Source organism: Cherax quadricarinatus, chromosome 1 (assembly GCF_038502225.1).
Source record: "Cherax quadricarinatus isolate ZL_2023a chromosome 1, ASM3850222v1, whole genome shotgun sequence".
In the NCBI taxonomy this organism is placed as follows: domain Eukaryota; kingdom Metazoa; phylum Arthropoda; class Malacostraca; order Decapoda; family Parastacidae; genus Cherax; species Cherax quadricarinatus.
In genome coordinates this window covers 56,981,638-57,007,701 of record NC_091292.1, presented here as the reverse complement: position 1 = coordinate 57,007,701, position 26,064 = coordinate 56,981,638, and positions in this window count along the sequence as shown.

Below are 26,064 nucleotides of genomic sequence, written 5' to 3'. Positions count from 1 at the left end.
GCTAATGCGACGGTCTGGAGTTTTGTGACTGATAGCGGGTTCTAACCCCACCCATGGTATGGGTTGTCACAATAGCTTGATCCGCGCGTGTGTCTCTTCTTCACTGGTGTGGGTAATATACCATTCAACTTCATACTTTAACATCACGTCTCTTCATTCAGTGATATGCTGGAGTTCCTGAATCTTTCCCTTATGTTCCTCTTATTTCTTCTGCAAGGAACATATCCCTTTTTAGATCATCTTAAAAAAAGCATAGATTCCTGGAGCTTTTGTCCTACTGATTCCTCAACTGTGATTTTTTCTTCTAAGTTAACGATTTTTTTTATCTGTCATATCTTTAATATTTGAAAATATGAAGAAGGCTCTTGGGCATATAAACCTGGAGGGCTATTAACACATTATAACTCAAAGCCAAGGAGTGTGGTATATTTCGAGTGTAGTCCATCTGTCATCCTCACCAGTTTGCGACCCATAACAGTTTGCAGGTACCTGTTCACTTTTAAGTTTACAAGGGCAGCAAGAGTAAGAAGATTTACCCAGCGTCTCGATTCGACCAAGGTAGAACCCAGATCCTTGAAGCTGTGAGCCTAATATGCTCACAATTTCAAATAAAAGCTCTTGGATTATGTCACTGTCTGCTTGTTACGGCTGTTCCCAAGGTTCATACTTTGGATCCTCCAGAGAAAAAAAATAATATTCCAGCTTTACTTATATTCTGCGTTGTCTAAGGTTCTTCCTCTAACAGTGCCTCCCGTTCCGCGTTGTCTTAATTTCTTAATTTCAGGAGATTTTTACTAATAACTGCACACTTTCTAGTTGTCTGCTTTGTGTTCTGCTCTGGTCTGTCTGGCTGTGTTCTGCTCTGGTTTGTCTGGTTGTGTTCTGCTCTTCTCTGTCTTTCTTAATTTCTGTAATGTTTTCAGCAGTCTTTTATTTTGTAGTCTGGTCGACCTTTGCTGTATAGCCTAGACTTGTTCCTAAATTTCATCATTATCCTACATCTTATTCATTGCTATGTATGTTAGGTGTTTTAATGGTTTTGTATATAGTGGTGCATTTAAAAATGGACGCAGCATAAAGAAAGGTTGTCGATTTAATCATGCAGTAATAAGAGCATTGTAATGGACTATTTCCGCTGTGGCTTGTCTGATAAACTGTGTTGTTGATGTTCCACTCACATTTATGGACATGTGTATATGTACATACCTTTACCTCAGTATAACACAGGAAGGATGCAATACGACCATTTAGATTATTTTTTTAGTTCAGCTCGACGCAACATTTGACGTAATACTTGTCTGATTCAACTCAAGTCGAGTAAGTTAATAAAATTATTCTTAATTCCGAGTTATTTCAATGGATTTATACCACGACGCATCATAAATCCAATGAAACACTAGTTGTGTTAAACACAAGATCGATGCAACTGAAACTCTCAGTAAAATTAGTACGCAACATTAATTTGCAGCAACTGAAGCTCTCAGAAGCAACAGAAACAGGAGCTCGCTGCAACAGTGGCTCGGTGTTAGCGCTTACTAGACTCGTAAACAACCGATATCAGCTCGTATTAATTTGCTAGTTAGAAAGGAATATAAATGCAATTAATTACCACATCTAAAGCTTGTATTACCATTTCTTCAAGCGACGTCGTTACTCTCATTGCATGCGTCTGGTGTGTGCATTATCAATATCATTTTTACCTACCTTTCAACATCTCACTGATGGGCAACATTTTGAGGTAAAGACATTATTCATTATTTGAAGCACGGACGATGCAAGTGTAACAAAAAAAATTCTTAGCTGCATTTATGACATGTACAGGGCGGAGGTGACGAGTATTTCCAAGCATAAGCCATTAAGCTGTCTTACCAGAAATTCTCTACACATTATTTTAATAGAACTCAATAAGGTAATTAGTTACCTCCGTTCTTACATATGATTAATATGAGTGATATTAGTTACAAAGTGCTGGCAGACGTATTTTCACTTGATTTCATAACGATTCGGCTGAACGAGTATTCTAAGTTCAGAGAGGTTAGTTGAGAAATATTTGTTTAAATGAGATTATTATTAACATCTATATCTCCCTAGCCCGAGGCCTGGTCTCAGACCGAGCCGCGGGGGTGTTGACTCTCGAAACCCTCTCCAGGTAAACTCCAGGTGCACAGATGTTTTAATAAATTTGTCGCTTACCATCAAGGCAATGTGACCCAAACAAGATGAATTATTATGGGGAAGCGCTAAACCCGTAGGATTATACAGCGCCTGTAGGGGGGAGGGGGAAATGGAAGGTATACAGGCTTAATTCAGGAAACTGGAGCACAGATTCAATTCCCTAGATCAAGAGCCCCTCACCAGCATCAAGGAATCTCCCTTGAGGGGAAGTTCCTTGATGCTGCATTTCAAGAGAAGTGGAGACCCCCACAATTCCAACAATCCACCAAAACGCAACATTTCCACCCACATGTGTTAATATTTCCTCTTATAACAATTTCAACCTGCTCTACCTCTTTCACACTTAGTTCTGCCATCTCATATATAAATATAAAAATCACTACACTTTGCGTCCCAGCTCATTACCCTCAGTGGACGCCAGTAAATCCGGCCTACGAAGCAGAACTGCAAACTAATTTTCCTGCCTTATTAAAAAAAGGTAGTAACAGGTGCATAGCTAATTAAAGTTCAACGCCGAGATACTTTAGGGAGATTGCTCAATATCCACTAAGTTCTTTCATTTTATATGCACAACTGTCGCCTAGACATGTAAAGTGAGAGGGAGATATTCAGCTTCGTGTTGATGTCGGCTATAAAATGTGGGATTCATGTGTTGTTTCCTGGACGTCAGCTCACATAAATATTGCCCTTGGTAGCTCTCTCTCTCTCTCTCTCTCTCTCTCTCTCTCTCATACATACACACACACACACACACACACACACACACACACACACACACACACACACACACACACACACACACACACACACACACACACAATAAGGAAATCTTTGAAGTCGAGCAATCGATTACATGAGATGTTCTCAGTGGAAATTAGGGCAATATCCGAGACTCAAAGATATACGGTACCAGAACGGGTACGTTCTGATACCGTTTATGTGGTACCATACGCATAACTGGGTACCGTTCATATGGTACCATACGCATAACTGGGTACCGTTCATGTGGTACCATACTCATAACTGGGTACCGTTCATGTGGTACCATACGCATAACTGAGAAACAGGTGAAAAAATAGCATCTGAGTGAACTGGATACGTCAAAATCGATGGGACCCGACAAAATGTCAACATGGATTTTGGGAGATGGATACGGGACACTTGTCAATAACCTGGAAGAGAGGGAATGTAGTCTCAGCGTTTATGGAGATAAACAGGATGCATTCAACTACTGATCAATATCACTTACATAGATTCAGTGTAAGGTGATGGAGAAGATAATCGGAAGAATGGTGCAGCACTTGGAGAAAAGTGATTTCACAAATGGTACGATGAAATGGTTTACAGTTCTTTGACAGAGAAACATCAGTGAGGCAGGAAAGGGGAGGGGATTGGTACAGTGGGCAAGAGAAAGTCAGTCATTTGATACAGTACCTCACAAGAGACTGGGACGAAAAGTTGAGGTGCAGACAGGGATAACGGGAAATGTACTACGGTGGATAAAAGTTTACCTTGTGTCAAGGTGGTGACTAGTGATTGTCCGAGATGTCATGAGAGGAAATCATAAAAAAATGGGATTTCACAAGGATCGGTATTAGGACAAGTACTGTTTTTGGCACATGTGAATGACATTTCAAAAGAGAATGTTTTCCTGTTTGCAGATGTAAAATTAATGAGAATACAAGCTGATTAAAGTCAAGGAAAGGCCATCATTGGCCTAGCACAAGCTGCATGATTGTTCAGACAAGTGGTTACTTAAATTCGACCACAAGAAATGCGTGTTAAGAATATTAAGGAAGGGGGGAAGAAGACGGAAATTAAGTTTAAAACTCTTGAGACAAAGGCAGCAAATCTCACTCCAGGAGAAAAAGACTTTGTGTTGAGTATAGTTCCAGGTATATTACAAAAGGCACACAACACAATAACCTCTACAGTTATTACCAGTCTGGCAAATATAAGGAAATTTGTTAGGTATCTCAGCACAGTCATTTATGGCCTGTCTTGGAGACAGCATCACCAACATGGAAGCCACGCCTGAAAAAGCGTGTTATGCAACTGGGGAAAGTGAAGAGGTTCGCAACATTCTAATTCCAGAGCTAAGAATTATGAGGTCTTGGTGGTGGGAAACAGAACATTACAACTTAAGATAAAAGATATTCAACATTCAGACACCTTGGTAATAAAGACTAGAATTGCGTGAGTGGCGGGGAGCGGGCAAGCGAGGGAATAGTTGAACCCAGACAGATGAGTCGCATAGATGTCATGAAGTATTTTTTCAGCATCAGAGTGACCAAAAGGTGGATTGACCTGGACGGAGTAGAGGCAAGCTCCATATGTAGCTATAAGAACAGATATAGAAATAACCACAAGGCTAGGAGATAGTAAATTCAGCAAGGTTAAAGAGGCAGGGCCAGGAGTTGAGACTCATCTTCTACAACCATAAAAACACTAGTGATAACAGGTGACACACGCGTGCGCGCGCACACTCATACAGAGTTGTTTGGAAGTGGGATAGTCTGGCAAGTGATGTAGTGGAGCCAGGAACAATACGTAGTTTTAGGACGAGGTATGATAAAGCTCATGGAGCAGGGACAGGAAGGACCCAGTAGCGGTCAGTGAAGAGGCGGGGCCATGAGCCGAGTCTCGACCCCTGCAACCATAATTAGGTGAGCAATTAAGGCGAGTACACACACACACACACAAAGGTTGGTAGAAACTGCGTCAGCTTCAAAATAGTTACCGGTAATCCTGTGAATCAGGAAAGGCGGCTACAACTTCCTGCCATCAGGTGTAGAACCCCCCAAGAAAATTATTTTGAAGTCACTGGTGGATGAAACGTTAGCACAATAAAACTCCATAACTAGCATTGTGTGTTTTAATACATACTCTCAGTATACTCGGTTACTGCATTACTATACCGTAATTCAAAGATTTCGCTGGCAATGTGAACATTTATTATACTAAGCTACGGTTGGGTTACTTTGGCTTACATTAACTTTGGTAAGGTTAGAGCACATTAGCTTCGGTTGCCTAGTGTGTGTGTGTATATATATATATATATATATATATATATATATATATATATATATATATATATATATATATATATATATATATATATATATATATATATATAGTGCCGAATGGGGAAAATTGGTCAATTAGCAAGAATTCATTTTTTTAAATTAAATCCTTTCTAAATTTTCTCTCATACGTTTAAAGATGTAGATTTTTTCATTAATAATTTTGTACTTAAAAACCTTAGAAAACTTATCTAACCTTATTATACCAAGTGAAATTTAATTTAGCCTAATCCAACAAAATATATTTTAGAAAAGTTTTCAATAATTTAATAATAAACACAATGAAATATATTTTTTTCGTTAGGTTTAGAATGATTTTTACGAAATTAATGTATACACAAATTATCGCTTGTCTTATCTTATTTCGCAAGAAGAGCGTTGCTATTTAACCCAAAATTGCAAGTTTAAAATATTCGGCACGACATATATATATATATATATATATATATATATATATATATATATATATATATAATATATATATATATATATATATATATATATATATATATATATATATTATATAATATAAGCAATGAATTCACTTAAAATTTACGAAAAAGCAACTTTTTTTCCTAGGTTACCGGAATCAGAAGTATCTAAATTGCAAAAACCAGTCAACATGGTACACATTCGATTAAAAATTTAGCGAAACTCAATGGCGCCTTTGAATTTAAAATTACCCTTTTTATCCGTCCTTTATTTCCTCGTCCTCTCCCTCCCTCCCTCCTCTTCCTTTTCCCCCCTTCCCTTACTAGTATTGCTGCTTCTACTTCTTCCAGTGTTTAGTCTTTTTCTCAATAATTTTTTTTCCACATTCGTTTTAATTTCATTTGCATCTGTTTCCTATTTTAGTTTGCCTTGAAAAAGAGAAGAAAAATGCCAAACTTTATTACGAATATATATGAATAATTTGAAAATTAATTTATTGCAAGTACTTTATATATTCTTATTTTTACACTCATTTATATTTGTGGAGGTTGTGTGTGTGTGTGTGTGTGTGTGTGTGTGTGTGTGTGTGTGTACTCACCTAGTTGTACTCACCTAGTTGAGGTTGCAGGGGTCGAGTCCAAGCTCCTGGCCCCGCCTCTTCACTGGTCGCTACTGGGTCACTCTCCCTGAACCATGAGCTTTATCGTACCTCTGCTTTAAGCTTTGTATGGATCCTGCCTCCACTACATCGCTTCCCAAACTATTCCACTTCCTGACTACTCTGTGGCTGAAGAAATACTTCCTAACATCCCTTTGATTCATCTGTGTCTTCAGCTTCCAACTGTGTCCCTTTGTTACTGTGTCCCATCTCTGGAACATCCTGTCTTTGTCCACCTTGTCAATTCCTCTCAGTATTTTGTATGTCGTTATCATGTCCCCCATATCTCTCCTGTCCTCCAGTGTCGTCAGGTTGATTTCCCTTAACCTCCCCTCGTAGGACATACCTCTTAGCTCTGGGACTAGTCTTGTTGCAAACCTTTGCACTTTCTCTAGTTTCTTTACGTGCTTGGCTAGGTGTAGGCTCCAAACTGGTGCCGCATACTCCAATATGGGCCTGACGTACACGGTGTACAGGGTCCTGAACGATTCCTTATTAAGATGTCGGAATGCTGTTCTGAGGTTTGCTAGGCGCCCATATGCTGCAGCAGTTATTTGGTTGATGTGCACTTCAGGAGATGTGCCTGGTGTTATACTCACCCCAAGATCTTTTTCCTTAAGTGATGTTTGTAGTCTCTGGCCCCCTAGACTGTACTCCATCTGCGGTCTTCTTTGCCCTTCCCCAATCCTCATGACTTTGCACTTGGTGGGATTGAATTCCAGGAGCCAGTTGCTGGACCAGGTCTGCAGCCTGTCCAGATCCCTTTGTATTTCTGCCTGGTCTTTGATCGAATGAATTCTTCTCATCAACTTCACGTCATCTACAAACAGGGACACCTCGGAGTTTATTCCTTCCGTCATGTCGTTCACAAATACCAGAAACAGCACTGGTCCTAGGACTTATCCCTGTGGGACCCCGCTGGTCACAGGTGCCCACTCTGACACCTCGCCACGTACCATTACTCGCTGATGTCTTCCTGACAAGTATTCCCTGATCCATTGCAGTGCCTTCCCTGTTATCCCTGCTTGGTCCTCCAGTTTTTGCACTAATCTCTTGTGTGGTACTGTGTCAAACGCCTTCTTGCAGTCCAAGAAAATGCAATCCACCCACCCCTCTCTCTCTCTCTCTCTGTCTTACTGCTGTCACCATGTCCTAGAGCTCCAGTAGGTTTGTGACACAGGATTTCCCGTCCCTGAAACCATGTTGGCTGCTGTTGATGAGATCATTCCTTTCTAGATGTTCCACCATTCTTCTCCTGACAATCTTTTCCATGATTTTGCATGCTATACATGTCAGTGACACTGGTCTGTAGTTTAATGCTTCATGTCTGTCTCCTTTTTTAAAGATTGGGACCACATTTGCTGTCTTCCATGCCTCAGGCAATCTCCCTGTTTCGATAGATGTATTGAATATTGTTAGGGGTACACATAGCGCCTCTGCTCCCTCTCTCAGGACCCATGGAGAGATGTTATCTGGCCCCATTGCCTTTGAGGTATCTAGCTCACTCAGAAGCCTCTTCACTTCTTCCTCGGTTGTGTGTACTGTGTCCAGCACATGGTGGTGTACCCCACCTCTCCGTCTTTCTGGAGCCCCTTCTGTCTCCTCTGTGAACACTTCTTTGAATCTCTTGTCGAGTTCCTCACATACTTCACTGTCACTTCTTGTTGTCTCTCCTCCTTCCTTCCTTAGCCTGATTACCTGGTCCTTGACGGTTGTTTAATTCCTGATGTGGCTGTATAACAGCTTCGGGTCAGATTTGGCTTTTGCTGCTATGTCGTTTTCATATTGACGTTGGGCCTCCCTTCTTATCTGTGCATATTCGTTTCTGGCTCTACGACTGCTCTCCTTATTCTCCTGGGTCCTTTGCCTTCTATATTTCTTCCATTCCCTAGCAAACTTGGTTTTTGCCTCCTTGCATCTTTGGGTGAACCATGGGCTCATCCTGGCTTTTTCATTATTCCTGTTACCCTTGGGTACAAACCTCTCCTCAGCCTCCTTGCACATTGTTGCTACATATTCCATCATTTCATTAACTGGCTTCCCTGCCAGTTCTCTGTCCCACTGAACCTCATTCAGAAAGTTCCTCATTCCTGTGTAGTCCCCTTTCCTGTAGTTTGGTTTCATTTGTCCTGGCCTTCCTGCTTCCCCCTCCACTTGTAGCTCTACTGTGTATTCGAAGCTCAAAACCACATGATCGCTGGCCCCAAGGGGTCTTTCATATGTGATGTCCTCAATATCTGCACTACTCAAGGTGAATACTAAGTCCAGTCTTGCTGGTTCATCCTCTCCTCTCTCTCTTGTAGTGTCCCTTACGTGTTGGTACATGAAGTTTTCGCGTACCACCTCCATCATCTTAGCCCTCCACGTATCTTGGCCCTCATGTGGCTCCAAGTTCTCCCATTCGATCTCCTTGTGGTTAAAGTCGCCCATGATCAGGAGCTTTGCCCTGCATGCATGAGCTCTTCTGGCCACTGCAGCCAGTGTGTCAACCATCGCTCTATTGCTCTTGTCATACTCTTGCCTTGGCCTCCTGCTGTTCTGTGGTGGGTTAAACATCACTGCAATTATCACCTTGGGACCTCCAGAGTGAAGCGTTCCCGCTATGCAATCACTTTCTTCTCCGCTGTCTCCTCTCTCCAGCTCATCAAAATTCCATCGGTGTTTGATCAGCAATGCCACTCCTCCACCCCCCCTGTTCCTTCTGTCTTTCCTCAGGATCTGGTATCCCATTGGAAAGATGGCATCTGTTATCATACCTGTAAGCTTGGTTTCTGTGATCGCTATGATGTCTGGTGATGCCTCTTTGACTCTTTCGTGCAACTCCTCCCACTTGTTTATTCCATCAGCGTTTGTGTACCATACCTTCAGTTTCCTTTCCAACACTGTGGTTTGGGGGGCCTGTGGGGGTGGGAGACCTAGTAGCATACTGTGGGATTCTATGGTTGGGGGTTGGGTGGAAGCTGTGGGTATGGATTGTATTGTGTGTTGGGATGGTGTGATAGGTTGTGGGGTTCTGAGGATAGTTGTGTGTGTGCTTGCTCTTGCTGCTCTGTTGTGCTCTGACTGACCTCTGCTGGTTCCATCCTTGTCTGCTTTCCTAGCTCCTTTCGCTTTTTTGTCCTCTCCCTCAGCTGCTGTCTCTCTGTGTTCTGTCTCTGTCTAGGAACACCTTGTACTCTTCTGAGCTTTTCAACGGTGGTTTCTCTTGGAGGATCCTGTTCCGCACTGTTTCTGTCCTGAGAATCACCTTGATCGGTTGGTTTCTCCCCTTCAAGTACCCCCCTATTCTCTGAAAATTTACAATCTCGTGCATGTCTTCTCCCCCAATTTCTGTGATGATTTTCTCAATCTCCTTTCTTTCTTCCTGCCGTCTTACAGTGTGTGTCCTTTCCTCTCTCTCCCGAAGCCCATGGATAAACACTGATTTTGCCCTTTCCTCCTCCCATTGCCTCTTCCTCTGTGACTCTGGTTCCTGTCTGTATGTGGTCATTTTCTCCCTTGATTTTTCCAGTGGCTCTTGGTAGCATGGTTGTGCCTCAGCATTCGACCTATCTCCCTCTCATTCTGCACCCATCTGCTCTTCCCTTCCACTCCCTGGCCCTTCTTTGCAGGCTGATATGACCTTAGCATAATTCATATCTCCTTCCTTCCTGTTCAGCCTGTCAGCTTCGTATGGTGTGTCTTCTCTGGTCACTACCCCTCAGACTTGCTTCAGCCTGTTTACCTCAAATTCTAGGACCTTTACCCTGGATACTGCAGTTTCGACTTGTGCCTCCCAATTCTTCGTCTCCTTCTCCAACCTCTTTTCCCATTTCACAGAGAGCTCTTTCTCCATTTTTTCAGAAAGCTCTCATAATTTTCTCTCCCATTCTTGCACTATCCTTTTCCACTGCTCCTCCATCCATTCCTCCCTAGCAGTACCATTGTCATCTGATCCCTGATTCCTGCGAGTCCCAACCATTTTTTTTTTTTTAGTGAAAGAGAGAAAAAGAAAAAGGGGGAGAGAGTGAGAGAGAGGGAGAAAGAGAGAGAAGGGGAGGGTAGAAGGAGAGAGGGGAAAAGAAGGGAAAAGGGGGAGAAAGTGAGAGGGAAAAGGTAAGAGAGAGGGGGGAGTGACAAGGGAAGAGAGAGAGAGAGAGAGAGAGAGATAGAGAGAGAAGAAGAGGAAGAGAGGAAGAGAGACAGAGAGCAAGAGAGAGAGGGAGAGAGGAAGAGAGAGGAAGAGAGAAAGAAAGAGAGGAATATGAAAGAGAGAGAGGAAGAGAGAATATGAGAGAAAGGGAGAGAGAGAGCAAGAGAGAGAGAGAGAGAGAGAGAGAGAGAGAGACAGGGGGGGGGAAGGGTTAGAGGGTCACTTCAGAGGAAGGTGTGAAATCCTGTATGTGTGTGTGTGTGTGTGTGTGTGTTTGCGCACGTGTGTGTGCATGTGTGTGTGTGTGCATGTGTGTGTGTGTGCATGTGTGTGTGTGTGTATGTGTGTGTGTGTGTGTGTGTGTGTGTGCGCACTACAGCTATTCAAGTGCCTAACAGCAGATCCTGTTCTCACCTAGTGTGTGTGCATATGTTTATGTAAACAGTCCTTATTTCCCACTTATGTACTACATATATATTGCATATGTACCCGATCTCTTGGTTCCCACTGTACTGTCTTATGCGTTTAAAATTACGTTAAAAAATAAATACACTAGGCTTCGCCTGTATGCCGCTACCTCTAAATTCTATTAAATGCCAGTAAATGCTGCTTATTCTAATTCTGATAGCTCGAGGAGAGTGACCCCCAATTCCAGCTAGAGACAGGTACTATTGACCCCATGCAACTCAAACTAGGTGAATATTACTTGCGGCTGGCAGTGAAGTAACGTTGCGGGTCTGTCTTGTCCCAGAAGTTGAAGATGTTTGATGCTTCTCAGTAATTTTTCCACTAACTTCCTGTATGCACTATAGTCTCTAGCTCATCTAATTTTTTCACTCACTGTATTTACTGACACATCTATACATATCTCTTATCTCCCTGGTCTTGAGTCACACTTATTCTTCAAATACCCCACTGGGTTATTATGGCAACACTATTTAGGCCTGACAACCGTTCACCCTTCCAACGGCCCCCACTAAACACTTAGTAACTATTTCCTTTGTTTTCTTTTCTGTGATCACTTATATTTCCTTTTTTCGGGGCTTAAGTGATTATATGCACTCTTATGCGTGCACACGCCTATATCCCACACTCTATTCCTTATGGCACAGTCAGAAATTACCACCAAAACACGAGCTCAAACCGCGTGACTCCTCCACGAGTGTGTGTGTGTGTGTGTGGTTGCAGGTGTCGAGTCATAGCTCTTGTTCCCACCTCTTCACTGGCTGCTACTGGGTCACTCTCCCTGCACTATGAGCTTTATCATACCTCTCCTTAAAGCTATGAATGGATCCTGCCTCATCTACATCGCTTCCCAAAGTATTCCACTTCCTGACTACCCTGTGACTGAAGAAATACTTCCTAACATCCCTGTGATTCATCTGAGTCTTCAACTTCCAACTGTATCCCATCTCTGGAACATTTTGTCTGTCCACCGTGTCAATTCCTCTCAGTATTTTATATGTCGTTATCATGTCCCCCCCCCTCTCTCTCCTGTCCTCAAGTGTCGTCAGGTCGATTTCCCTTAACCTTTCTCCGTAGGACATTTCCCTTAGCTCTGGGACTAGTCTTGTAGCAAACCTTTGCACTTTCTCTAATTTCTTGACGTGCTTGACCAGACGTGGATTCCAAACTGGCGCTGCATAGTCCAGTATGGGCCTGCCGTATATGGTGTACATAGTCTTGAACGATTCCTTACTGAGGTATAGGAACGCTATTCTTAGGTTTGCCAGATGCCCGTATGCTGTAGCAGTGCACCTCAGATGTGCTCAGTATTATACTCACTCCTTCAGTGGGTTTGCAGTCTTTGGCCACCTAGACCATATTCTGTCTGCGGTCTTCTTGCCCTTCTCCGATCTTCAGGATTAAATTCCAGGAGCCAGTTGCTGGACCAGGCTTGTAGCCTGTCCAGGTCTCTTTGTAGTCCTGCCTTATCCTCTACTGATTTGACTCTCCTCATTAACTTCACATCATCTGCAAACAAGGACATTTCTGACTATCCCTCTCGTTATGTCAGTCACATATACCAAAAACAGCACAGGTCCTAGGACTGACCCCTGTGAAACCCTGCTTGTCACAGGCGCCCACTCTGACACCTCGTCACGTACCATGACTCGTTGTTGTCTCCCTGTCAGATATTCTCTGATCCATTGCAGTACCTTTCCTGTTAGGTGTGCCTGATCCTCTAGCTTTTGCATTAACCTCTTGTGAGGAACTGTGTCGAAGGCCTTCTTACAGTTTATCCACCCCTCTCTCTCTCGTCTTACTTCTGTCACCTTGTATTATGGAGTACTGTATTAAAATATATATAAAATAACACTCCACATATGTCATTTTCCGTGTAGTATACTGAAAGCAGACATGTATTATTCCCTGAAAGTGAACACGTTTTATTCCTGTCAGTCAGGCAGTGGCCAGGACAAGAGCAGATGAGAGGTGTTTTTTAGTACAGTACGTGTAGGAACGCGGCTGGGTGAAGTAGTCATGGGTTGGTGTTAGTTTGAGTAGGTAATTTTGATAATTTTTTTAGTGTACACCATAGGTACGTGTGTTTAAGTGCTCTCATGTTTATTTGTAAAAACATAGTAAGCAGAGGCCTGTGTTTTGGAGAGCATTTACTGTTTCCACACTAGGCTAAGTAGCGTGCAGAAAGGGGAAGGGGGGAGGGGGTTGTCATGAAGCCTCCCTGTTCATAAATGTTAATTTATTTTGTTTAACTCATTAGTATCAGTGTGCTAGTGAGTTAATGTGAACTGGAGTGTGGTGGTTTTCTGTAGTAGTTATAAGTTGTATACAAGTTACGATTAATATAAACATTTTTATATAGGTGAGTTTTTGTCCTTCCTTCCTAATAATAATTAATATTGTTTAATATATGAGTGCATACTGGCCCAAGGTTTGCTGTGTATTTCAGTAAAATTTTATAACCTCTAGTGTGAGCAGCCTTAAGGAGCCAGGACCATTTTATTTAAGTTACGACATTAAAGTTGCAACACAATGATGTCATTCCCAAATTGTTCTTTAGTTCTTCATGCTGTTTCAGATTTTTCAGTTCCTCTTCTAATCACTGTATCGTAGCCTCTGCTGCTGTGACTTGCATCTCCCACTTCTTGCTTTCTGCATCTATCCTCTCCTCCATTCTCATGCTAAGCTCTTCTAGCTTCTTTCCCCACTCATGTTCCCTTTTCATGAGCTCTGCTGCCAATCTTCCTTCGCAGACTCATCCTCCATTCCCCTGGTTTTCCTTCCTGCTCTGGCACCCATTTTTTTTTTGTTTTGGTTGCCACAGAATGAAAAACTTGGGTAATTTTGTGTCTTTGTTTTGTGATGTGTTTGTTCGAGTGTGTGTGGGGGGGGAGGGAGGGAAGGAGAGGAGGAAGCTGGAGAAAGTGGCGAAGTGAGAGGGGAGGGGGAATGAGGGAGGAAGAGGAGGGAAAACCAAAGGGGGGGAGAGAATGGGAGAGGGAGAGGAAAGAGGGAGAGGAGGGGGTGAGAGAGAGAGAGAGGGAGGGAGGATCAGGGGAAGGAGTGGGATAGGGGGGAGGGTGTGTGTGTGTGTTAGTTACCATTTTGTCCTAGGCACATGTCCATTAGACACTAGGCCTGTTGTGTGTGTATGTGTATATGTGAGAATGTGTTCGTGTGTGTGTGTGTGTGTTTGTGTTCGTGTGTGTGTGTGTTCATGTGTACGTTCGTGTGTGTGTGTGTGTGTGTGCGTGTGTGTTCGTGTGTGTGTGTGTGTTCGTGTGTGTGTGTGTGTACGTTCGTGTGTGTGTGTGTGTGCGTGTTCGTGTGTGTTCGTGTGTGTGTGTGTGTTCGTGTGTGTGTGTGTGTGTTCGTGTGTGTGCGTGTGTGTGTGTGTGTGTGTTTAATAAGCATATGAAAAGTCTCATTGCATGTGTGTGTGTGTGTGTGTGTATTTTTGTGTGCGCGAGCGTTTTTGTGTTTCTTAATGTTTGAGTATTTGTGTACTCACCTAGTTGTGGTTGTGGGGGTCGATTCACAGCTCCTGGCCCCGCTTTTTCACCTGGCCGCTACCCGGTCACTCTTCCCGCTCCGTGAGCTTTATCATACCTCCTCTTAAAGCTATGTATGGATCCTGCTTCCACTACATCACTTGCCAGATTATTCCACTTTCTGTCAACTCTATGACTGAGTCTTCAACTTCCAACTGTGACCCCTTGTTGATGTGTCCCATCTCTGGAACATCCTGTCTCTGTCCATCTTGTCTCTACCTCTCAGTATTTTATATGTCGTTATCATATCCCACCTAACTCTCCTGTCTTCCAGTGTCGTCAGGTCAATTTCCCTTAACCTCTCCTCGAGACTAGTATTGTTGCAAACCTTTGCACTTTCTCTAGTTTCCTGACATGCTTGACTAGGTGAGGGTTCCAAACTGGCGCTGCATATTCCAATTTGGGCCTAACGTACACAGTGTACATGGTCTGAATGACTCCTAATTTAGATGTCGGAATGTTGTTCTTAGGTTTGCCAGGCGCCCGTATGCTGCAGCAGTTATTTGGTTGATGTGCGTTTCAGGAGATGTGCCCAGTGTTATACTCGCACCAGGATCCTTTTCCTTAAGTGAGGTTTGTAGACTCTGCCCCTTAGACTGTAATCCGTCTGTGGTCTTTGCTCATCCCCAATATTCATGACTTTGCACTTGGTGGGGTTGAACTTCAGGAGCCAGTTTCTGGACCAGATCCCTCTGTAGTTCCGCCTGGTCTTCGTCCGATTGAATTCTTCTCATCAACTTGACATCTGCAAACAGGGACGCTTCGGAGTCTATTCCTTCCGTCATGCCGTTCACAAATACCAGAAACAGCACCGGTCCTTGGACTGATCCCTGTGGCACCCCGCTCGTTACCGGCGCCCATTCTGACATCTCGCCACGTACCATGACTCGCTGTCTTTCTGACAGGTATTCCCTGATCCATTGTAGTGCCTTCCCTGTTATTCAGCTTGGTCCTCCAGCTTCCGCACTAATCTCTTGTGTGAAACTGTTTCAAACGCCTTCTTATAGTCCAAGAAAATGCAATCTACCCACCCCCTCTCTCTCTTGTCTCATTGCTATTACCCTGTCATAGAACTCCAGTAGGTTTGTGACACAGGATTTCCGGTCCCTGAAACCATGCTAGCTGTCGCTGATAAGATCATTCTTTTCTAAGTGTTCCACCACTCTTCTCCTGACTTTGCATCCTATACATGTTTGTGACACTTTTCTGTAGTTTAATGCTTCGTGTGTCTCCTTTTTTAAAAACTGGGACAACATTTGCTGTCTTCCATACTTCCGGTAGTCGTACCGTTTCGATAGATGTGTTGAAGATAGTTTAGTGGTACACAAAGCGCCTCTGCTTCCTCTCTCAGGACCCATGGAGAGAGATTATCCGGCCCTATCGCCTTTGAGGTGTCTAGCTCGCTTAATTAACAGCCTCTTCACTTCTTCCTCGGTTGTATGTACTGTGTATGCATATTTGTGTGTACTCACCTAGTTGTGGTTGCAGGGGTCGTGTGTGTGTGTGTATGAGCGTTTGTTTGTGTGTTTGTGTGCGAATGTGTGGGGGGGGGGGATCGCGAGCGAGCGTGTCTGCTCTTTTGTGGGTACATCATTTAACGCTAACAGAATTATATAGGCGCTAATAGAGATAATAAAGGAGTTAACAAAGATAAAGGTGCTAACAAATATAAAAGAAGGCGCTAACAAGGAATGCTTGACCATCACTAACACTCAGCGTCAAGTGTGAAGTGACTAGCAACTCCGCTTATCCCGCGTAGACTGGCGACGCACCAAAACAGTAACCACCTCTCTCGTAATAGTCATAATAAATATAATAACCGTCATAACGAGGAGAAATATCCTGCTTGTTTAATATGTTGATGAGGTTGACTGAAGGCGAAGCCTCGCATAGTAATGAACACTCAACCAAGGTTTAATATTCAGTAAGATTCACCATAGAAAATGAGGCACGTTTTGGGCCGTATATCTCGAAAGTAATTAACGAGAGGGACGGCAGAGTGAGTGAGAGGACTTTTAATTGTATGCAGAGTAATAAGTTCATGGGTTTTATAGAGTTTTCTTGACATTTTGAGACAGTTTGTCGTGCTTTGCCTATTGTATTTTTTGCCTTTTAATCTGGTATTCGTTAATTTATAATATTTAGAGCGCTTAATACACTATTTATTCTAGAAATCTTTAATAGTGTTTAATACGCAGTATTTATTCCGGTATTTATGTTTATTTCCGAAGGTGTTTCGTAAACAGAGCAGAGGGCGAGTACACACTTGTTCGAAAAACACTTTTTTTTTTTTTTTTGACTGATAGCAGACCTTGAAAAAACAGAGATAAGCAATGGAGGCTTAAAATAAATTTACATATGGAGCGAAAAGAAATGAATGAAATTAGGTTAGGCAAAATTCGTCAGGAAACAAGACAATTGTTTCCTGACGCGAGTCTTAGTCATGTGATGACCCGCCGCTGGAGCTATTGGTCACCTGACAGAGGCCTTCCACTGGCTTACCGGTCCACCCTCTTTAAATATCAAGTTTATTATTATAACCATAGTATAATAGTATTAACGAAGTGTTTCAAAAATAACAAGAAGACGAAGGGGCTGTGATGCCGCAAGGAACACCAGCCACAGACGGTGCAACAACAAGATACAAAGAGGAATTAAGCGATGTCACAAAAACCTACCACATGATAGCTGAGTAAGGATCTTGTATAACCTTGAGACGCAAATTAACTGTAGTTGGCTGAATTTTCGTTAAGACAGCATAGTTAGCATGACTGACAATAGAACCGGGATTAAAGGAGAGTCCCAGGGAGAAGAGACAGTTGGGGGAGAAAACTGAAGGGAAGCGAATGTCAGCAAGGAAGAAAGAATAAAAAGTTTTGCGAGATAAAATGGTTAACAAAATGCAGGTAGAGAACGAGTGAGAGAGATGCAGAATGAATGGAGGGAAATAAGAGACACGACAGGATAAAAACAGATTATGACAAGTGTAGACCAAATAAACGAACACTCAGTCGACAGAATTGAAAGCCGCTTGAGAGCGCCTGGGTAGACGTCCACCGAGCTGTTCAAATAAAGAGTAAATTGAAAGGACAGTTCAACACGACTTTAAATTTTGAAAACAGGAAAAGTCATAGATACCAGTACGATAATTTCAGACACACCACAGCAAATAATTCTTCAAGGACTGTGTGAATCACAGCGAAAAAAAAAAACATACAAGCTAAGAATATGATCTTGGAAATAAGCGTTAAATGGTACAGATAGATGTTTATGAAACATTCTGCAGACTCCAGTCCAGGAGCTCAAAAAAAAAAATTATATATATATATCCATAACATTACCAAAGACCATTGAAATTTATTTTTTTCTTTCTCATATGTAACAGATTTCAGATGAAACTCAGAGAACTAGATAAGTTTCTTCCATGTTATTCAGAACAAGACACCGTGCCAAGAAATGCTTGAACGACAGGAAACTCAGGAATGAACAGTCGAACAGATATTGAAGAAATTGTCAGGTGAAACCTGAAATACTGATCATCCAATTACCTACCTTACAACACTACACGATGAGTTATTTTACTACTACTACTACTACTACCTACTACTATTCGTACCTCCACCACAACCACCACCACAACCATCCAAATGCATCTGTATCACCTCCACCCACTTATATCCACCGGCATCATCATCCATAACTCCCGGACCTTCACCTGCACACTTCCAATCACCCCCTCCCCACATTCACCTGCATTATCATCTCCCCCACACACCCACCTACACCACCTCCAACCCCCCACATCCACCAGTATAACTTTCCTTTCACCCATTAAAACATGCACCCATACGCCCACCACCCCCACAAACCAACACATACGCCCATACCATCACTACTAGATACCCACGTATACACCCATTCCATCGCCTCCTACCCACAAACACCTAAACCACCACTCAGCCACACACCCATCCACACGTACAACTAACCACCACGCATACTAATACCACCATTACTCACCCACACACAATAACCGTCACAAAAATCACTTCCCACCACCACAAAAACAATCACTATCAGGACTAAAAGAACAATCACTTATTGCAACAAAAATCATCAGAATTAGAAGATTCACCATCACAACAATCAGATTCGTTACAAATATTAATCTATAAACATTATCCAGCAAAATCGACTCCACAGCATATGTCACCATCACTCGGACTAAAATAATCATTATCAACAACAGCACTCACCAATCGACAGGACCACACGCGCCAAAACACTATCATCACTGCACTCGAAAGCACTATCACCACGATAGCCACTTCCATCACCACAAAAACGATTGTTTTTGTGACAATCACAAGAACTATCGCCATCACTACTAAAATTCCCATTAAAAATTTAATAACATTTTCACAACACCACTCGGCAAACTACCACAATTTTTTGCTATAACACCTCTGCAATTAACACAACCAAAGAACCTGCATCGCAAACTATCACCCCCACCATAACCCCCATCACCCCCACAACCCCCACCACAATCAAACTCCTCGCACGTAACAACAAGCATAACCACAAACTCGGTTTACCCACACACAATTTAACTAAAACAATGGAAAAGAAAGCGGGAGGAGTATATTGTTAGTTAATTAACAAGAGAGGGTGACTGAAGCGACAGTGTCAACCTTCACTCGTGATTTAACCTCCTGATGTGGTAACGCGTACAGAACCTGATGGTTTTCGAAGTCGAGAGATTTTTGGGGCGTTAAAAATGAGCAAAGTTAATGAGCAGTGCTATGTGGCATGATGCTCGTCTTTAATATATATATAATATATAATATATATAATATATAATATATATAATATATATATATATATAATATATCTTTCTTTCAACACACCAGCCGTATCCCACCGAGGCGGGGTGGCCCAAAAGGAAAAACGAAAGTTTCTCCTTTTACATTTAGTAATATATACAGGAGAAGAGGTTACTAGCCCCTTGCTCCCGGCATTTTAGTCGCCTCTTACAACACGCATGGCTTACGGAGGAAGAATTCTGTTCCACTTCCCCATGGAGATAAGAGGAAATAAACAAGAATAAGAACTAGAAAGAAAATAGAAGAAAACCCAGAGGGGTGTGCATATATGTGCTTGTACATGTATGTGTAGTGTGACCTAAGTGTAAGTAGAAGTAGCAAGACGTACCTGAAATCTTGCATGTTCATGAGACAGAAAAAAGGACACCAGCAATCCTACCATCATGTAAAACAATTACAGGCTTACGTTTTACACTCACTTGGCAGGACGGTAGTACCTCCCTGGGCGGTTGCTGTCTACCAACCTACTACCTAGGATATATATATATATATATATAATATATATATATAATATATATATATAATACATATATATATAATATATATATATAATATATATAAGGAGGTACCACCTCTAGAACTGTCATAGGGACCCTCATCCTCAGAGAAAAGAATAAACTTGCTTCAGGGAAAACTCAAGGTTCTCCCTGAAGCTGTTTGAGAATTTTCTCCTACCACCCCCTAAATTTCAGGTATGTTTTATTTAAAGACAAAATACATTAGCCAAACATTCACAAAAATACATCAGAAAGTAAAACAACATAGGTAACTCAGAGCTACATCTCGAATACTTCGTCCAGCTCCCCTGCGGTGGGCCGCGTGCCCAGAATGCTGCAGGCATTTCCTCTCTGGATCGCAACACTGAGTCTCTGAAAGAGGAAGCTGGTTGCCCTGTGGTCCTTGGTTTCTATGATGAGCTTTTCACCCAGCTCTTTGAGGAACTTTTGAGCACACTTGCCCCATGCTCCAAGGGTCTCCAACCCTATTGGAATGAAGTTATAACAAGGGGGAAGATCTTCATATTTTCGGATTTTCTGGGTCTCCCTGTGGCTGGCAGGTCCACCCCCTTCCACTACAGAGTATGGCAAGTAGGTGTCTGCCAATGTGGCAGCACAGGTGTAGTCCCAGGCAATCTGCTTTCCATCCTTCCAGGGTAGCATAGTGGCTCCATCAGGACGCTTTTGACTTCCATCAGACCTCTGTACTTGGGGTTCCCGTTATATATATTATATATATATATATATATATATATATATATTATATATATATATATATATATATATATAATATATATATATATATATATATATATATATATATATATATATATATATATATATATATATATATATATATATATATATATATATATGCATGCAAGGAATTCACGAGAGCAGGCGAAATATACACAAACACTGATCTCTGGCTGAAGGAGACTCGAACCTACGAACCTTAGAACAAGGTAAGCAGTGCTATACCAATCTACCCACACTGGACCAATACCTTGGAGTCCAGCTTGCGCTAGACTTTGATCCAAGGCAGCCAGCTTTCAGGGAGAAGGCTTACAGCTTTTCATCTCATCCCCTGCATGCATCAGCCTTACTAGAGATTGTTAAAATCTCTAGTAAGGCTGATGCATGCAGGGGATGAGATGAAAAGCTGTAAGCCTTCTCCCTGAAAGCTGGCTGCCTTGGATCAAAGTCTAGCGCAAGCTGGACTCCAAGGTATTGGTCCAGTGTGGGTAGATTGGTATAGCACTGCGTACCTTGTTCTAAGGTTCGTAGGTTCGAGTCTCCTTCAGCGAGAGATCAGTGTTTATATATATATATATATATATATATATATATATATATATATATATATATATATATATATATATATATCTATATATATATATACATACACACACACAAGCCGGAGGTGTGCATCACGACATCACTAGCTGAACTTAAGTTCACCAAGTTAAAACACCTCATCTTCAGATCACCTTGTCATTTATCACACCAATAATCCAGTCATTTTTCTCCTAACACAAAAAGTATTTACTCCAAGGAAGGAGAAAAGAGGACGTCATTTGCTTTTCATTGTCATTTCCTGCCGCTGCTGTATTGTTGGCAGTTTAGTGTGTGAAAGTTATTTACCGAAGAGAACCAGTCACTGTATATCGTCGACACTGTGGTTACTAGTTACTAGTTGCGATGCGGGTAATATTACTATCTGCATCGCAACTAGTATTTATTATTTCTAATCTCTATTAGGAGACCTACCCTTCTAGAAGTCGAAGAATTTGTATGTATACTTAGCCTGAATTTTTTATATTCGCTATCCTAGACTGGGTTACTTCTCGAGATACATACATATATATATATACATACATATATATATATATATATATATATATATATATATATATATATATATATATATATATATATATATATATATATATATGTCGTGCCGAATATGTAAAACTGGTCAATTAGCAAGAACTCATTTAAAATTAAGTCCTTTCTAAAATTTTCTCTTGTACGTTTAAAGATATATTTTTTTCATTAATGTTAATGTAAAAAATTTTTAATTCTGCTACAAAAGAATCTTAGAAAACTTACCTAACCTTATTATAACAAGAACAATTTATTTTAGCCTAACCCAACTAAATATATTTTAGATTTGTTTACAGTAATTTAATACTAAACAAACACAGTGAAATATATTTTTTTCGTTAGGTTCAGAATGATTTTGGCGAAATTATTGCATACATAAATTTTCACTTGTCGTATATGGCAAGATGAACGTTGCTATTTAAGCCAAGATCGCAAGTTCTGCCTATTCGGCACACACACACACATATATATATATATATATATATATATATATATATATATATATATATATATATATATATATATATATATATATATATATATATATATATATATATACGCAATAAGATCACAGTAAACAGGTGATTTTAAAATATGCAAAACAACTACTGCGAAAGAGTAGTGAAATTCCAAGCGCTTTCGTGACTACTCACATTGTCAAGGAACTAACAGTTCCTTGACAATGTGAGTAGTAATGAAAGCGCTTGGAATTTCACTACTCTTTCACAGTTGTATATATATATATATATATATATATATATATATATATATATATATATATATATATATATATCTTTCACAGTTGTTTATATATATATATACACTATTCGTATTCAGGTGATTCTGGTTACCGTACATAGGGATTGGGTGGTTTAGAAAGACACGTAAGCAAACACTATGACATATTTATTATTAAACGTTTCGGTCCTGGGACCTTGATCACTTCGAAACGTTTTCTATGTCATAGTGTTTGCTTACGTGTCTTTCTAAACCAACTTGTCGATATTTATTACCAAGGTTTATATCACAGAGATTGGGTAAAATTCACATTTGTGAAACAGTGTTTTTCCACTGTTTATAATTTCATGCACTCCTAGGCCAAGGTAGAGGAAACTCAGGCCCACGAAGTATCATATTTACTTTACCTCTGGGCGTTATGTGAATAATTAAATATCCATTGTGTGAAAGCCCTAATTTTTATTTCAGTCCCACACGTTATACTGAAATATTTTAAAAGAAAACTAATTTCAGATTTTTATAAATGAAATGAAACAGGCACTCAGTAGTTATAAGGGTTTAAAAATTAAGAAAATAAAGATATTTATCTAGAAAGAATTACTTAATAGATGTTATTTCCCTTTGAAAACCATTAATTTCACAACTTTTAAGGAATATCACACCATTCAATGGCTGGTCTGCTGTTGCTGCTTTACTTCTAAAACCTTTGTTTTTCTATAACTATTATTCTACTCTCCAGTGTCCCCTTCATCAAACAGATTTTTCACTTTTTGGTTTTGCTGTCCAGTAGATTGGAGAAACTTCTTCCTGCCAGTCACGTCGCTCCTGTCACACCAGGAAGATCGCGGTCTCTTCGGCAAGTTCTCACTGCTTCGTAATTCCCCAAAGCGTGACTCATAAATCTCTATAATAGGAATGCTGTATAGCCCTTGTGGCTTAGCGCTTCTTTTTTATTATAATAATATAATAGGAATGATACCACCACCTGTGCAGAAATCTGTTGGCAGTTCAGGAATCTATCCCCGCTGCTGCCAATTCAACTGCTCAGACCTTGAAGCCATGTAAGATAGTCTGGCAAATGAGATGTCGAAGTTTGAAAGCCTCCTCATCTCAAGCCAGGAACGCACACACTTCTCTCCAAGAAATATATCTGTTTACAGTCTGCCACCAGATAGCCAGCCAACTTCTGCTTGGAGGCGCTTGTTAACTGCAGCGTCCTTTCCCTTGCAGGGTAATGCAGATATGATACACAACTTTCTGAACGGATATCATGCACGATCTTGACCACAGCATTGAGGCTGTTTTTTTTTCCAAATACAACTACGCTTGTAGTCCGCGGCCTCTCAACTGTTTCTAATGGTAGCCTGGATATTATTTGAACGTTGCGTTTTTTTCTAGTCTTCTTTAATGGGTTCTTTGGCTAAGGAACGACTTATGTCTTGTGGGAAAGGAAACTTGTGTACAGTTCGGAACATTTATTAATGGAATCGTTTCGCTACGAGTGGCTTCATCAGATTAGGATTTGTAAATAGGACACAAGTGCAACTAATGTTATATTTTTTGTTGTGGGAACGTTTCGCTCTCCAGGAGCTTTGTCAAGCCTGACAAGCTTGACAAAGCTCCTGGAGAGTGAAACGTTGCCACAGTAAAAATGTCACATTTGTTGCACTTGTGTCCTTTCATTTTACATATTGTCGGTAATTCTACCAACATTAGATTAGAATTGATGAAACCACTCGTGGCGAAACGTTTCATTTAATAAATATTCTAAACTGTACAGAAGTATCCTTTTCCACAGAAGCCTTATATGGGAAGCATAAACCCAAAAAATGACGCTACCAAAATAACAGAAAAGAACACGGCAGTACATAAGACATGGCAGAAGACCTTAAAATTTACACTAAGTCTATCTGCTGGGTAAGAATGTCTACTTGTCTACATTTAGCATTATCATGTATTATCTACAATAGATGTTTAAGATAAAGAAGGCTCTCTTCCCACCCTATACTCCCTTCAGTCACTGCCGGTATGAAACAAGGAAAATATTACACCATATTACAAAATGGTATGGAATTTACAAGAGAGATGAAAGTGGATTGGAAGGTATGAGCCACAACTACCATTGGTATTAGCACTGTTTCTTCATTAACTAATCATGTTACTCTACTGCCAATTGTAGTCACCGACACCACAGAACATAACACTGGAAACTGCAAAATTTCAAAACAATGATACTCATCCAGGCAATGCACCACCTAACACAGGAGACGCATGATCTCATTGTCTACCTGTCCTCATCCAAATATGGCATTTTTTCAGATCTACATGTGCCACTCACACCCCCATTCTCCGCCTGTACATATATACTATTAGTTTAATCTGTGTTAGAAGTGATCAAGGTCTCAGGCCCGAAACGTTATCTAATGAATATGTCCTGGTGTTTGCTCACGTGTCTTTTCAAACCAAACTGTCGACATCAATTACCAAGATTTATACTACACCAATGATTCTACATCTCGATACTGTGGTGCAGGTGGATGCACTCCACTAGTCTGTCACACCTTCCAACGCTACCTTTACGTCCGCCATTGCTATAATAATAATAATAATAATAATAATAATAATAATAATATCTTTATTTACTACAAGTACAGGTACATGATATACAGGCCTAGCTAACACCACTGACATACTACTATATATATATATAAACCCAAACCATAACGCAGGCGGGGTTAGAACCCGCGACCAAAAAGTCTTAAAACTCCAGAGTTTCAAGAGACTCTGACCGCGGGTTCTAACCCCGCCCGTGGTATGGTTTGTTTGCAATCGTGTCATTACGATTTCGTGAGTCATAACTAAAACCCCTTGTTATGCAGAGAATTCCGGGCAAATTAGGTCCTTGTCCCAGGATGTGACCCACACCAGTCGACTATCTGATAGGTACCCATTTTACTGATGGGTGAACATAGACAACCGGTGTAAAGAAACACCCCCAATGTTTCTACCCTCGCTGGGAATCGAACGCATACCCTCGCCGTGTGAAGCGAGAGCTATAGCTTTAGCGTCCTTACTGCTAGGTTTAACCTGGTACTATCCCTTCCACTCATAACCTTCCTCTCACCAACCTACTCTTCCACTATTCCCACTTCCCCACTCACCCCACAAGGGTCTTACCTATACTCTTGCTCTTCGGTTTAACCCCGGCAGTTTTCCTTTTTCTGTAGCAATTTCCTCTTCCTCATCTATTCTTCAGGTATCCCCACTTTTCCTTCGCCCCTAGTGGGTCCTGACCTGTGAGTTCTTCTAGTCCTAGTTCTCTGATGGAGTACCTGAACTAGATTCAGTAATCCGCTGATTACGATGCGCCCCGACATGTATTCTAAGTGAATCCTATGTTTGCAAACTGCTTCTCCACCAGAGTTTTAATGAACTATATTGTTTCCAGATGTTGGTTTGTTCCATTCCTCTATAGTTCTATTTGAAAAAAACAAAATTTACACACTATCATGTTGCTTATTTCCATTGTTTTGTGCACTAGTAAACGAAAACCATTTCAA